At 36.9% G+C, this 16,526-nt stretch overlaps 1 protein-coding gene and 1 long non-coding RNA gene across 5 annotated transcripts in view; one reads left to right on the top strand and one right to left on the bottom strand.

Moving 5' to 3' along the window:
• Nucleotides 1-1,277: 1,277 nt before the first annotated feature.
• The window catches only part of mid2 (midline 2), a 216,986-nt gene continuing 201,737 nt past the window's right edge, over nucleotides 1,278-16,526 (top strand). For both annotated transcript variants that reach the window (XM_067457769.1, XM_067457767.1), the window contains exon 1: nucleotides 1,278-1,579. The gene's annotated coding sequence lies outside the window, so the exon portion shown is untranslated. The remainder of the gene's footprint in view (nucleotides 1,580-16,526) is intronic.
• On the bottom strand, nucleotides 9,081-10,523 carry LOC137092346 (uncharacterized). Of its 3 annotated transcripts, none has more exons than XR_010908226.1 (3): nucleotides 10,311-10,523; nucleotides 10,049-10,149; nucleotides 9,081-9,977 (listed from the first exon to the last, which is right to left on the bottom strand). It is a non-coding gene; the product is annotated as an uncharacterized lncRNA (long non-coding RNA). The 3 variants fall into 3 exon arrangements; XR_010908224.1 differs by having other exon boundaries at nucleotides 9,081-10,014; nucleotides 10,080-10,149; XR_010908225.1 differs by having other exon boundaries at nucleotides 10,080-10,149.

The raw sequence follows: 16,526 nt of genomic DNA, 5'->3' as shown, positions 1-16,526 counted from the left end.
TTGGCTCGACGGCTACTATGAGACACTTTTTGCACACTACAGTAAGTTCGATCAATATAAGGCATGGTAAAACATGGTAGTGGTAAATCCAGAAAAAAAGATTTAAATATATGATGAACTGTGTTGAACAATATACCAATGATTTGTTTTCTGTCGATGAATGTATCTGAACAGTTGCTCGCCTGTCTTATAAAACATAATATATTAAAGAGTCTGGTGTTTCCATGGTTTCTACAAAAAACAAAACAAAAACTGAGGGTACCACGGGTATGACGTCGTTGATGGGCGACACACGAGCACAGTTCGAGTCCTGGTTAAAATGCCTTATTTCTCTAGATATATTAATTCTTGGAAACATTTAAGATAATATATTGTAGCCTGTATACAGCATAAATAAGTCAACAGCATATAGCACTAGTGCTTTTTGGATATTAAAGAAAAACAAAACAAAAACACAAACATATTGTGCCTTTAATCTTATAAGAATATCCTAGTGAATATGGACAAACCCTTTCTATTTATTACAACAAATAACTAGGCTACGGTTTATTGACATAATAATAATTTAAAAAAAAAGATGGTTACCAGTGACATGGAGTCTAAATAATCCACTGACTTTGCAATGCAATTTCTATAGGACATTTCTGGGAAGCATGTTTGTTTTATACAATCCAGATATTCCTTTATCTGCGATATTTTTGTGATATTTAAATCAACAATCAATCTGTTATATTCTAATATAAATAACTTGGATATAGCCTAACTATAGTTCCATCCTGAAATGAACAAAAGTGCTGGAGCAGCCTACTGTTTCCATGGTTACCATCTTTTTGTATTGCTATTATCATTTATCAGGTGAAAACGCGAGCTTGGTTAACTTGTAACCTAACTTTTTTTGGTTACAGAACTTGAAAGGGATAGGCTAGCTACTTCTAGTCTATATAGCTGCTAAAACAGAAAGAATACTTTTTAAGAAAGTAAGTAGGTCGGTCAGACCCGTTCATAGCCCAATAATATTCTTGTTGAATGTAGACATTTAGTCGATATTTCTGTTTACATAACCAGATCGATATCCGTCAGCTCAAACTGTTTTCAATGTCAATGCTTGTCAAACGGTTTCCATTGTCCAATACATGCCATCAAAAAGGAAGCAAGGGAATCGACAAAGCCGAACTCAAGGACGTGTCCTGCCGAAGCGATGCCGGTTTAACCGATCCCAGCTGCCGGTGAGGGAGGGATGAGAGCTATTCCCGTGGGATGATCACGTGTCCGTGGGGAGTAGTTGTGTGTGGAGCCCGCGGAATAGGAGGTGTAGCGTCAAACCCGTCGTTCATACTTGATTGTTACAGTAAGGGAGCTGTCAACACAGAGCTGACTGTATTTGCGCGTATTTATTGCTTTGCTCAAGGCGAAGGAAAATGCACGTGAGGATTGGCAATTTGGCGACTGATTTCCATAAACTTCTGCGCGCATCTCAATCACAACAAACACACTCCGCTTTCTCAGTGTAATACCAACGCTGCTGTTTACTATTGCAACAAGATACGCAAAAAGGGAAACACTGTGACTACAAATCAAGGTAAGTACACTTAAGTTTTTGAACACTTAAAACGTAACAGACGGTAGCCTATATTTTACATAAAATAACAACTCTTAACGCGTATTGCTCTGCATACTATATCGACATTATAGAAACATTTTATCCGGTTTAATATTATACATTATTGGTATTTGTATTCGAATTCTGTTTTTCCTATAGCCTAGCTAAACTATACAAAATTAAAATACAGCAGACAGCCTGCATGTGACTTCTCCGGTGATGAAAGCTTCTGGATAACGTGCAAGAACAACATGATCCCATTTCTGCCGCTTTTACGCCTACTCTTGAGTTTTTATTTTTTTCAGTATATTCATGTAATTTGTATGGAAGTTTTAGATGTCTTGAAAGAGAGATGGAGTACAGAAAGCACAGAAATACCCCTCACCAAGGAGAGGTGAACTTGTGTTTGATGGCTACTATAGTTAGCCTAAATCCTGTCATTTTTTCCCACTCTCATAAAATAAATGTTTTTAGACCGTAGCCTATGACTTTCTTCTGTGTATCTAAAGGTGTATAAAAATAAATAATTAGCATATATATATATATATATATATATATATATATATATATATATATATATATATATATATATATATATATATATATATATCACACAGACATACATACATACATGAAGGTTGATCTGAAGTTATAATGCTTCAAATGGCAAATTAGAGAATTCTTATAAAAAGTGGTCCATAGTCTTCCAATAGGATGAAATTGAAGTTGTTAATCCCATGGTTGTGTCTTGTTATTAAGTTGCATATGATATTGAATGAGTGCACTTGGTAATTTTCCTATACATGTACATCACTGAGACGTCTATTTGATGTCTGCCTATACATCTGCAAGATGTGTATAGTGTTTGTTCATCTGCAATATGTCCGTAAGACATGTTCTGTCAGATTTAAATAGACATTTAGAAAATGTTTTTTAAGATGTTTATGGTTTAATGTGAGACTGCTTTTTGTAAGATGTTTAAACGATGTTTGTACACAACAGATGATTTCCAGATTAAACTCTCTTTAACAGTCATCTTTAAGATGTACCCTTGCTATCTGGCATGGTTTCAGGCTCCACTACAAAGCACACGTTATAAGGGTGTATTGGGTGATTTTGAACATAGCCATTGAGTTAGCTGAAAATTCAGTCTGCCTGTTAAAGTGATATTTCACCCAGACATGAAGATTTGATGTATATTCTAATTCTAATCGGACCCCAATGACATGCAATATATGAGGAATGGTTGGAGTTTAAAATCTTAATTTGTGTTCTGAAGAAACAAACACACCTACATCTTAGATTGCCCTGGGGGTAGGCAGATAAACATAACATTTTCATTTTTGGGTGAACTATCCCTTTAAGTTGTTTTCAGACATAGGACCCCATGGGGAGGTAGCTGTTTGTCATACCTGATCAAACAAAACCATATAATGCATTTAAAAAGCGTATAAACATACGTTTTTCTTATGTAATCCATGGTAAATGTAAATTATGAGAACTTTTTTTGGCTATTCCTTTATATCTTGGGGAGCTTCAGTGGCTTGAGTGTTTGTCAGTATCTTAAACCAAATTGGCATGCTTTGTTCCCATGGTAGAAATATCAGAACTGTGTGGAGGTGTACCTGCCCTTAGCAATAGGAAGCATATTTCACGCCCCCATATTGAAAATGCCTGTTTTTCATTCAGAGCAGTTCATGTGGGGTGTGTTTTTGTAGCCAGTTGCTTTTCATCTCATACCACATCTATACTATAGCTTACAATGCATTGTTGTGCATTGCCGGGTTATTTTAGTGCTGTTTATTCATAAAAGTTCTGTCATCCCCATAGTAACACTGAGATTATTGTATATCCACTAGGGACTGACACCTGTGTCACCGGCTGTGCTGTCAGCACTGGTCTGACATTCATGTGGTTTGATGCATTTCAGGCATAATGGTTTTACAGTGCAGCTTTTCACTTGCACCACTTGGAACCAGACCTTAAAGCTTTTTAGGAATCATAGAATTAGCTTTGTGATGATAATAATAAGAGTTGCTTATATGATATGTTTTGTTCTTGAGGAAGTGACTCATTTTAGAATGTGAGGTATGGTCTCATGTTGGCAGTCTGTGATGCGGTTAAAAGGTGCCCAGAACTGCGATTGAAAAGGACTTCAGTGTTGTTTCAGCCTTTCTTCTGTTTATGCTGAGTAGTCTCAACTTCCTGCCGGTATTGTAGGGCATTCTTAAACTAGCAACAATCATCCAGTTTAGACCACCCTACGTGGTTAAGTGGTACATGAGAAAATCTGTTACCATATAAAGGCTTTCCTATCCAAAAGCTTTCTTTGTTTTGTCATATATATGGAAAATCAACTCTCATGCCATCTTCTGCTTTCTTTCCTTCTATTAGACTGGTGTTTTTGCAGCTCAAAAGGGAAGAAAAGTTTCTTGATATTAAAAAGCACAGAAGGTAATTTTCCATGGCTGACCTGCTGTGCCAAATGTATTTCTTGAGGCTATGTACTATTCTTATCTCAGGCAAGGCAGCATGAGAAGGGTTGCTGAAGAGCTGGAGGATATATCTACAGAAAATATTGAGATATAGCTAAGATATATTGCCAGGAATCTGGTGGAGATTAGGAAGGGGGTCCATTAATGTTGTTAGCTTCTTGTCAGGGGTCTAATATTCAATTAGAGAGGCATGCGTTCATGCCAGCACTTATAAAAATAAGGCCTGAAGGTTGATTTGAAATGTCTTATAATACCTTTTTTTCTGGTTTACTGTACCAACGAGATCTTCCTCTGGATAAACTCTTTAGCCTATGTGATCTCACACTGATTTACTGTTCATATTGTGGTTTTCAGTTATACTTAGTCTGCTGATTTAAACTCTCCTTCTGTTTTTTGTCCTGCTTATTGAGCTCTCACTGAATGATTACTCAATGGACCTGACTGCATGACAGGCCGTCGCATAATGCACACTGCTTTTTCTAGGAGACCCTTCAAATAATGCAGCACTGTTGAAATGGGTATGACTAATTTTGTTTTGAGTCAGAGTCAAGACGAGGTGAAGTTGTGTTTTGAGAGCGGTTCATCGCAAATGCCCAGTGCTGGCCAAGATCCACATAGAGGTTTAGGAATTAAGCCCCTCTTGGCAATAGTTTTTGCACACATTACTATTTGTAATGTTTTTGAAAGACGATTTCTCTGCTCATCAAGCCTGCATTTATTTGAACAAAAATACAGATTTGTTTTAAAATATTGTGATATATTATTACAATTCTAAATATTTGGTTTTCAATTTATTATACTTTAAATTATAATTTATTTCTGTGACGCGAAGCTGAATTTTCAGGATGGTTACTCCAGTCTTCAGTGTCACATGTGACATCCAGTCTATCACATGATCCTTCAGAAATCATTGTAATATTTTGATTTATTATGAGTGTTGGAAACAGTTCTGCTGCCTAATATATTAGATGAATAAAAGGTTCAAAAGAACTGCATTTATTCAAAATAAAAACATATTTTCTAAAAATATAAAATCTCCTTTAATATCAATTGTTCTCAATTTAACACATACTTGCTGAATAAAATTATTGATTTATTTCAAAAAAAGAAAGAAAAAAATGACTGACCCTAAATTACTGACCAGTAGCCAGTAATATTGTTAGCCTGTATGCCAGCCGAACTTAGCCCCGTCCACAACATTTTTAGGTCGGGCAGTTCGGTCTGGCCTTGCTCCATAGAGGAGTAATTATCTCTGAACAGAAACTGTTCGGACCAATGAAATCATCAGGGCGGGCTTTAGATGATGACGGACAGATGATCGACAGTAACGTAATCATGCACGTCATCAAAGGGGCTTGGATTATATTTGTTCAAATCTTAAATGGAGAGCTTGCTTGTATATGCATTCACCTTCACAATTTCTCTCAAAAATGATGATCATGTTGCGTAAGTACTCTGTGTATCATTAAATAATTTTATTTTTTTACAACACCGGCAAAGATTGTGTATTCCAGCCTGATACCAGAGCGCGTGCAGACAGGGTTGCCAAGTTTTTACAACAAAACCCGCCAACTACTAGCCCTAAACAATAGCTTCTCGGGGGGTTCTCCGGGGGGGAAATGACGTTTGGTGGGTAAAAAGTGTGTTATTTTGGCAAGGATAACTGCATAAATTCGCACTCATGGGTCTATATATCACATAACAGTCGCTTCAACCCGAGGACATAGAAAACAACCCGCGGGGAAAAAAACGCAGACTTGGCAACACAGTGTAGTTGAACTCTGTTGACATTTGACAACTAATGTTATGTGTCGCTTCGTTGCTCTGATTGGTTGTTGGTCTATCCAATTGATGTCTTTCCTGGTTCGGTTGAAACGCCCCATAATCAGCCCAATGGAGCAGTATCAGACTCATATTCTGACTAGAATTGAGTATGACCACGTCAGGCTAGTATATTGTTGTTACAAAATATTTCTATTTTTAAAACTTTTTTTATTTTTTTTTTACTTTTTATTCATCAAAGTATCATAAAAAAGTATCACAGGTTATGAAAAAATATTAAGCAGCAGAACTGTTTCCAACTTTGAAAACGAATCATCATATTAGAATGATTTCTGAAGGATCATGTGACTGAAGGCTGGAGGAATGATACTGAAAATTTAGCTTTGCATCACAGAAATAAATGATAATTTAAAGTATAATAAATTGAAAACCAATTATTTTAAATTGTAATAATATATCACAATATATGACATAATTTTATTTTTTTATTACAAAAAAACCTTTGTATATTCTAATTTCTAAGAAAGGAGCTTTAAAGATCCTAAAAAGCAATAAAATGAACTGAACTAGCTCCGTGCATTCACCTTCTTCGTTGCTCTTGGTTGTAGCGTTATACTACTGTATGCAGAGGGACTTTGAAAGACAACCGTTTATCCCGCCCTCTGGATTAAGCCCTTCCAATGGTGTGTTCCCAGCCCCAACTTGATCTTGATGTGGGTCTGGCTTGTCAGGCTAGCTAACTTGAACATGGTTGTTAAGATACTGAGCACTGAAGGTGTTGCAAAGAACATTTTAAGAACCTTTTGATTCATGGACTTTACTGCTTCAATGTCATATTTAAAGATATATGTTGCACAGTATATGTTAAAAGTAATGACAAGTCATTTTTTTATGCCATTTATTAATACTGGTACCTCATAAAAATGTCATCCTGTGTGACTTCATACAATTTCCCTTTTTCCTTCCGAGACACGGGACATCATCATAAATTGTTCAGTCCTCAGTATGGTGGCAGTTTATCTCACTTTAAAGGATGTGGCGCAGTGTAAGCTGTTATTCAAGACATTTAGAAGACATCGCAAATTGTCATTTTTGTCCCGCTGAAATAATTAACGCTGCCATAAGCTCATTAGCCTCAATGCACATTAGTGTCACTGAGATGGATGTCGAGACATTCACCTAACCAGAAAGATTTGCATGTCTCTCAGCATCAAAACATAGTCAGTCTGCCTCGGCAAACAAAAAAGCTTTTTCACGAATCCCACTGTGAAAAAAAAAATATATAAAAAAATGACAGGACAAGGTTAAAATGGGTCATGAGACAACAACCCCAACAAATTCCTTCAGGGCGCTGTTCATCTTTTTCTGTTGTAAACTTTGTGAATCAGCCACTGGATCCTTAGCTAGCTTTTGCTTCATTGTTTACTCAAACAGCCCCATAGCCAGTGGCACTCAAAAGGTTTTAATTTGTTTGTCTTTCAGTCCATGGCGAACACACCTCTCCCTCCGCATAAAACAAACAGACAGTGTTTGACTACTTCTTACTTGAATATGACATGAATTGAATTGCTTTGGGACACAAATGAGTGTATGAAACAGTTTGGCAGCAGTTTGAACCAGACAGATAAAAAAATAAATAAAATAAAAAATCATATTATAATAATAATCTATATATAATAATTTGTTACATTATAGCGCTTTTTTGGGTACTGAAAGTGCTTTTACATAATCATGTCAGAATCCACTGTTTTGAAAAGGTTTTTAACCAAATAAATCCAAACTTAGTCTTAAAGTATTTTTAGACAAAATTCTTATTTATTGTTATATTTAAAAATACCTAAACCTGGCTCTTAACATGAACATTGAGTCTGAAATGGTGTTAAAGGGGGGAAATAGAAAAAGAAAAAAGAACCAGACTGGTCGACTATTTAAGTGTTTTACTCAAGGTCAAACGTATCACCTTCAGCTGATGGAAGTAGCACAGATGTTGAAACTTGTAATCTCAATGGGAAAGTTTAAACACAATGCTATTGTTTTAGTTGTTTTGTTTGTTTGGAGCAATAGAATGCCAGTCAGCAGGGTGGGGTTGTCTAGACTTCAGGGGGGACCATGTGTTTGTGTGCTGACCAAAATAGTGGACCAAAAGAACAGGTCTGTGGCTGCAGATGACCCTTAATTATCCATTGGCGAGCCAACGGCATGCAATGTAGAGCTCTTATGTGTGGATTAGATGCCATTAGGGCCAGACTTTCATTATTGCACTATTTCCTTCCAGACAGCCTCGTTACAGTATCTCAGCATTTGTCTTGATAGTGTGAATTCAAGAAAATTGGGCCTTTTTTTTTTACATGGAGCTCAATAATAAGATTTCTTGTGATTGCCCAGTGAGGCCAATTTTTACTTGCCTGCAGCATGTTTTATTTTAGCAACATATCTTGAGTGTTACATGATCCTTTAGAAATCACTCTAATATGCTGATTTGCTAGAATCATTTATTGTATATATTATTTCCAATGTTGCTTTTTGTGGAAATTGATACATTTGTTTTCAGAATTCTTTGATGAACCTTTAAAAGAATGGCATCTATTTGAAATAGAAATCTTTTGTAATATTATAAATGTCTTTACAGTCACTTTATGCATGCACACTATACATGCAGTGCAAAATATGAATTATCTGTTTGATATTTCCAACACAAGTATTATCACAGTTTTGAAAACTGTTAGCTTGTTGAGGGTTAACCCTTTGACACGTACGATCAAACCCGTATGATCATTCTGTGCTGGTCCCTGGTGCGTACGATCATACCGGTGCGATTAGAACGCTCAGTGACCAACTGCCGAATTCAAAATTTAAAATCTGTTTTAGCGCGCTGACTGGCGCTGAGCCAAAGACTGAGTGAATGAAAGACTGACTTCGCTCGGTGTCTTTTAATGTTTATTTTAGGTTTCATACACTTCAAATTATATTACACAACCACAAAAATATCAGCAAACACTAAATATAGTTTGTAACTGCATACTACTATATATAACAGCAAGATATCAGTGTTATAAATGGCCCGTGATAATATTACCGATCAAATAACAATCATTTTCTACCCTTTGACGTGATCGATCAGTCTATGCTGTTCCCTTACGTAATGTCACATATATCAGGAGAAGTGGGTGATCTTGTGTTATAAATCCAGCTAGCTTTGCCTCCCTGGCACTGTTGTAAACACATAATCGCGGCACAAATGCCCATAACGTTAGCCCGCTATAACATTACATATCAACTAACACAATCATTTACTACCATTTCATGTGTACGATCAGTCTAGGGCTGTTCCCTCATGTAATGTCACATATAATCAGGAGAAGTGGGTGATCTTGTGTCGCAAATCCAGCTGACTGCCTCCCTGGTACTGTTGTAAACACATGACGGCGCCACACCCACAGCTAGTGATAAATTACAGAACATCTATTCTAACATATATATTTTTAATAAGTACATAAACCATAAGGAGTTAACTTGCATCCATTTAAATTTAGTTAACAAGTTTGAAAATATTTTAATGAAAAATAATAAAATAAAACCTTTCCTGTAGCTCAAACAGTAGAGCATAGTGCTAGCAACGCCAAGGTCATGGGTTCGATTCCCAGGGAAAGCAAAAACTGACAAAAATGTAAAATGTGTACCTTAAAATGCAATGTAAGTCTCTTTGGATAAAAGCGTCTGCCAAATGCATAAATTTAAATGTAAAACATGCATTGCAAGCATTTTTTCCTGCTGACAAGTTATGTCACTGTTACCTCACACTCGCGTTGGTACCCACTGCAGACACAATTTTAATACAATTTACCAGTTTTTAACTACTTCAGAGAAAAAGCAAGACAATTTTTTCAAAAGAAGACAACTGACAAGTGAGGAAATAGAGGAGTTTTTTTTAATTCTGATGAGGAGAATTTTGACAGTGAGGCAGAGAGTGACAGTGATGAAGACCTTCCCCCGAACCTTGAAGCTCAGGATTACTGGAGCACAGACCCCATGCTCTTGACACCATTTTTCGGGTCTTTGTTTTCACAGGACCGATTCCTTCTGCTCCTCTGCTGTCTTCACTGTTCAAACAATGCAACAGCAGTTTTAAATGACCCTCTGAAAAAAATCAGAAATATTTTACTGCTCTCACCTCCTCCTTTCATCGCATTTTTGTGCCATACCGGGATCTGTGTGTTGATGAATCTCTGATGAAGTGGAAAGGCAGGCTGGCATTTCGTCAGTTCATTCCATCTAAATGGCACAGATTTGGGGTCAAGTTTTTTGTTTTGTGTGATGTGCTCACTGGTTATGTGCAGGACATGATCATTTACTCCAGATCTACCAGTGCCATAAAACACCACCAAGGACTTGGGATTTCTGGGTCTGTTGTAATGACACTACTAGGACCTTACCTCAGAAAGGGTCATGTCCTTTATGTGGATAACTGGTACAGTAGTCCCACACTTTTCCAGAACCTTGTCTCTTGGCACTGGAGCTTGTGGGACTGTGTGTGCAAACCGCAAAGGGATGCCAACATTCGCCTGTAGAATGACAAAGGGTAATGTGGAACTCAAGGAAAATGGATCACAGTTGGCAGTCAAATAGCATGATAAGAGAGACGTCCATGTCCTTACCACTGTCCATCCAACTGGTATGGCAGCCACAGGGAAGCTGGATCACATCACTGGGCAAGCCAAGATGAAGCCAGTATGTGTGCTGGAGTACAACAAAAAGATGGGAGCAGTTGACAAAGCGGACATGATGACTGGTTTTCTTGAATGCACCAGAAAGTCTACCAAGTGGTACAAAAATATCTTCTTTCACCTACTTGACACAGTTTTACTGAACAGCCACATTGTCTACCGGCAAATTACTGGTAAGATATTTCTATAAATCAAAGAATATAAACAAGATAAAAAAAATTGATCACATTTTCAATTAATGTAAACAAAAGTGTTATAAAGGGTATGCATGGATGTCACTTTCCTGAGTGAGTGGCAAAAGAGCTGCTGCGTGACTGGATTTAATAGGGGAACCGGTGTAAACAACGAGTAAACAAGTTTCAGTTTAAACTAAAGCTTAGACTTGATATAGTGGTGCTTAAAACTTACCAAAGATCCAGTGATCCATGGATATTGACAAGAACATTTCCTGGCATTTTTACATGCCTGATTTTGAAACCAGTAAAATACATAAATCAAATTTGCCTGTGAATGCTTTAAATAAATACAATATACTAAGGGTGTAATGGTAAACAAAACTGACGGTTTGGTATGCACCTCGGTTCTGAAGTCACGGTTCGGTACAGCAGGGGAGAGAAAACTAAATATAAAATAGTTTTTTTTTTTTTTTTTTTTTTTTTTAACAGTGGTTTACTGAACAGATTGTGTCAGTCCATAAATTAATTTAATTATAACTAAAATATTTTAATTCAATTATAACTGAATAAAGAATTAATTAAATTATAACAGGTTTTTTTTAAATCTCTCTTCTAATAGTTTTTATTATTTGCTAATAAGTTATACCACACTCATATAGGCATACATTATGCATGTTACTGGCCATTGTTTAAATTTGCTAGCAAATCAAAATACATCTTTATGGCTGTACAAGATATTATTCAGCACCCTGATGAACATCGCAATGCCGGGTTTGCCTACGTTGTCGTCACATTCTCTCCATCTGTATGAAGATAAGGAGCAGAGACTGCACAGCGGGTTGTGTTGACAGTGTTTAGTGATTTGGAGAAGAGAAAACTTCAGAATAATGTCACAGAGTTCATTCATGAAGTTGTGTGAACAACGCACAGCATCCGTATATGTCCGCGCACATGCACTTTGGTCAGAGAGGCAATATTGCGATTAAGGTATAAGATATAAGGTGTTTACATGCCAGCTGACGGTGAGGTCACATGCATACCCTCTATAAACAAATGTACAATAATAAACAGATCACACTGTCACATACTATTCTATCCTCTTCCTTACGCCTTATCGATTTGTTCTACTGTGAGTAGGAAAGGAAATCACTTCCCTGCAATTCAAGACGAACCTGATGAGAGGGCTGCTGGAGAACAGTATATTTATTGTTTTGTTTATAATACTATTTTGATTGTTGTTCATTGCAATTATATTTATAATTTGTTTTGTAATTTTATTAGAAAGTGTATATATGTATAATAGTCTAAACAAAAAAACATTTAGCTTAAATTGAGGAGATTTAATAAAACATGAATGAAATGTGTACATTTTGCAATTTCTTTTTAACAAAAGACATACGTTTTAATTATGCTAAACTTATACAACACATTCTGACTAGCAAAGCAGAGAAAAGGTCATCATGTATGCATTTGACATCATGTAACTTAAACTATATGCAAGCTAATAGTCAGTGAGGCGTGACCATATAGCTTTTCTCTGCTTTGCTAGTGAAATATGAAACTCAGTAACAATATAAACACTAAAACAAATAATATATTCATGTTACGTATCAAGCCAACTGAACCCTAATAACTTTACCGAATACACGGAGCATATTTGCAATGTGCAAAATGACAAACATGACATTTGAACGTCCACATTTTTGAGTACTGTTCGTTTTACAAGAGAATTTTTTTAATATCTTTATTCATATTTATTGCATGTTTGTAAATAATTATATGTGCTCCAAAATAGGAGGAAAAAAACTAAAATATACTCACCATTTGACACGCGGATGTTGTGAGGGAGATGCAAAATGCCGTGTGCAAGCGAAATTCAAAGCAGTGGGGAAAAAATAGCAACATAAACATGTCAACCATAGTGTGTACACGCTAACAAATAATGTGAAAGGTTTTGAATTAAAAAAATAAAGCAAAACATTCATAGAGCGCTCACCTGCACGCGGTCATCCACCACGAGCGCCATTGTGACTGCGTCACTGCAAAAACTCACGTGTCAAGGTTGATGTGTGTTACCATGGAAATTAGAACGCATGTCATTGCAAAATAACGGTCGCAATAAAAAAACTCACGCCAGGCTGCCAGTCTTATTTTTAAGAACGTACGTGCGAAAGGGTTAAGCAATTTCTGATAAACACTGTTGAACGTGCATCGGACTGAGCACCACAACACACATTTAGCCAGTCAGCAGTAGGGGGCATGTCCACTCATGATGGAGGAGGAGAAAGAGTGAGCTAGAGGGAGATTTGAAGAAACACTATAGAAAGAGAAATGGCTGAGAGACATTACAAAAGAGAAAAGGTCAGATGAAAAAGAAGGGTTATGCCCAGGCACAAGTTAGGACCTGTTTTAATATTGGAAAAGCTTTCCAGCACTAAAAAGACCTAAGTGGGAAATAGGGCTGAACGATATGGACAAAATTTAATATCTCGATTTTCATGCCAGATATTTCGATATCGTTACAATACGATATGACTACGTGTTCGGTGAAAATCAAGCATTTTTCAGAAAAATTAAAAGATTTAAGCCTACATTTCAAAAATTTGTGTCAGAAAATGACCACTTACTGCACAGTTAAAGTGTGTTGGGTTAGTTTTGCACACAAAATCTATTCCTGTCGCTTCATAAAATGATTGTAGAACAACTGTGAGATGGGCTTTGTAACAACGTCTTTAGTGGCTTTTATGGGTCTTGACAGAGGAAATGACATTGGTGTCAATGGAGGCCTGTCTAAGCCATTGGATTTCAACAAAAATATCTTAATTTGTGTTCCGAAGATGAACGGAGATCTTACGGGTGTTGAATGACATTAGGGTAAGTAATTAATGACAGAATTTTCATTTTTGGGTAAACTAACCCTTTAATGAAACAGTCAGCCGATATTGCATTAGACACAACAGATAATGTTTGCGTGAATATTCACCTTGACAATAATTTTAAACTAATTAATGAACACATTTTTGTAAAAACCTTCATATGGATGGACCAAAATAAAAATTGTACCTTGTAGTTTGAAATGATCCTGTGCACATTCCGACTCCTTTTGCCAGCACAGGTCACAAATATTGTTGATCTAAATGTCAAGGAGTTGCCAAATTTACCTGAATTCACCCTGTTCCTTGCTTTTATCTGTACATGTTCCTAGTAAAGTGAATGTTGTGCTGAAGTCAGCGTTAAGCTATGCTGTGTGTCATTTGTCATATTTTACTTAGCACTTCACCTGTTGTTACGTTAACAGCTTTCTAAAGTATTGATCTCTAACAAGCAAGGGTTTTTCGCCTTTTTCTGCTCATGCATATTTTATGATTCCGTTCTACTGAGCGCTCTAGTGATTTGCATATTGCTGTTCTTGGTTCTGACTTCTGCTTGCCCAAATATTAATTACATGGATGGAGGCTAGAGCAGTTTGTCATAAGTACATTTTACGAGACGTCAGGGCACCCACTTTCATTTCGGATATTTGCATTCGGAAGAAAACAGCCATAACCTAATTGCTGCGCCCAGATTGGATCGGTGCTACAAACTCGGAAGAGTTAAAAGTGCTTGTTGAGAAAAAAGAACGACTAATTACTTTGATGCGTCATCACAAATCTCATGCAGTTCATTTGGACCCTCTTCTCCACCTATTCCTGCCCTGAACATGAACAGGAAATGAACTATGTGCCCAATTCTCCGTTCGTGGTAATGAGGAAAGATCGAGCAGGCAAATGTATGTAATTAGTCAATGCCAACGCAACATTAAATCCAACAAAGTAAGTCATTAGTTCCCTCACTTCCTTGTCGCCTAAATCCACTTTGCTTGAAGTCACACGTGCACAGCAACATGAACTATAGTGACAGTGAAAGTCAGTTATTTATGACTCCTAAAGTGTCACATTTTCCTGGGTGTTTCTGTATGAGCCTTGCAGTTTTGTCCTGTCTGGCTTAATTGTCATCCTGGTTGGGCTGAAGGCCATAGCGTGTGGATCAGTGCACTCGCCATGTGTAGGCGTTCCACCGCTCTGCCTTAAGGAGCGAATAAAGACCCACATTGTTGCCACCCAGTCAGCCTGCTGGATTCCAGAGCTTGGGAAGGGAAATCTATCCACAACACTAACAAAAGCAAACTGGCATACCTCTGAAGGAATCAGCCAGACATGCTGGGAAAGTTCGTACCCATCTTACCCATCTTAAATGAAACATGATAATCTTGGATCCATTTACAACATTCCGTTCTTGTGTATGGGAAATGATATTTGCAAACATAGTGGCTGGCTGTCTACTGAGACTGTACTATAAACACTGTCGTGTATTTATGTCTAAAGAATCTTTGCTAATTATCATTGGGAAGTCTGATTCATTTTAGCGAATTCGGTTGGTTTATTTAACCCTCAGGGACCCAGCGGAGCAGAATTGCGTAAAGAATTTGTATAATGCAAGTAAATGCATATCTTTCACTAAATATGTGTAAAAACAGTGGAACATATTCAATGACATACATTTTGTGGCGAAATGAGTGTTTCGCTAATCATTATTTTCGGGTCTTTAGGGACCCGGATCTATATCTAACACGGATGGGTCTCTACCGGTCACGATAATATATAAAACTCTCCTGATATTAGAGCGACAGTTACAGAAGATAAAATAAAGCATATTTTGTTAGCTTTTGGAGCTTGTTTGTACAGATGTTATCATCACTGTCCTCGTCAGAGCTAATTTCCCAGTGCATTCAGCATTTCAAACACGTTCTCAAAACATAATTTTCAACATCTTCAAAAGCAATATTTTGATCGCTGACTGCTCACTTCAACAGATCCACCGTCAAGTGGCATTGACACTAATATTTGATTTCCTTCAGCACTTGCTCTGCAGTAAATCTCTGAGCCGTTTAAATTTTTACTGATGATTCTTCCTATTCTTTTGTTTTCTGCCTGCGCTAACTATGAGTGAAACGCCACTTTGTCATTGTGTATCAGACATCGCCACTTTGTGGTGTAAAGGTGCACGGCACTTATTCAGTCATCAAGGATTCAATTATTATTGTACAGGAAAAAAAATATAACTGCACTGTTACACGGGTTGTCAGCAACTCTATACAAAACATGAATGGGAAAACATGTATTTTTATAAATGTATTATTTCTTCTTGTTATATTGTTTATAATAAATTGATTGAGGAATACTAAGAGTAAGAAGGTTGATGTATAACTTTTAAAAAATGAATGAGGAGGAGGGTAGGGAATGACGTCCTGGGTCACTAAAGACCCGAGGTATGAATTTAAGGGTTAATACTGTTGTTTATGACAATGTTTTTCTCTAGCTTATGTAAATGTAGCTGCAACATGTCAATTTCATATACATTTCTTGTTCATAGTCAAGTGATTTACAAAATGCTTTGCGAATCATTACAACTTAAAGAGCGACGCACAAATCGGACATCATTTATCTTTTCAGATGAAGTCGATACTTTGATCTTTTACGGTTGTAAGAGATGAAATTAAAGATGATCACCTCAAAATGAATCTCATCGTTTACTCGCCCTGATGTTGTTCAAAACCCGTACGACTCGTTCTTCCGTGGAACACAAAGGGAGATGTTTGGCAGAATATCTCATCTTAATCTTTTTTATCCCATATGATGAAAGTGTATGGTGACTGAGGCTGTCATTCTGCCTAACATCCCCCTTTGTTTTCAGAAAGCTTTGAAATTGC

This window comes from Pseudorasbora parva, chromosome 11 (assembly GCF_024679245.1).
Source record: "Pseudorasbora parva isolate DD20220531a chromosome 11, ASM2467924v1, whole genome shotgun sequence".
In the NCBI taxonomy this organism is placed as follows: domain Eukaryota; kingdom Metazoa; phylum Chordata; class Actinopteri; order Cypriniformes; family Gobionidae; genus Pseudorasbora; species Pseudorasbora parva.
This window is presented reverse-complemented; position numbering and strand designations above follow the sequence as displayed.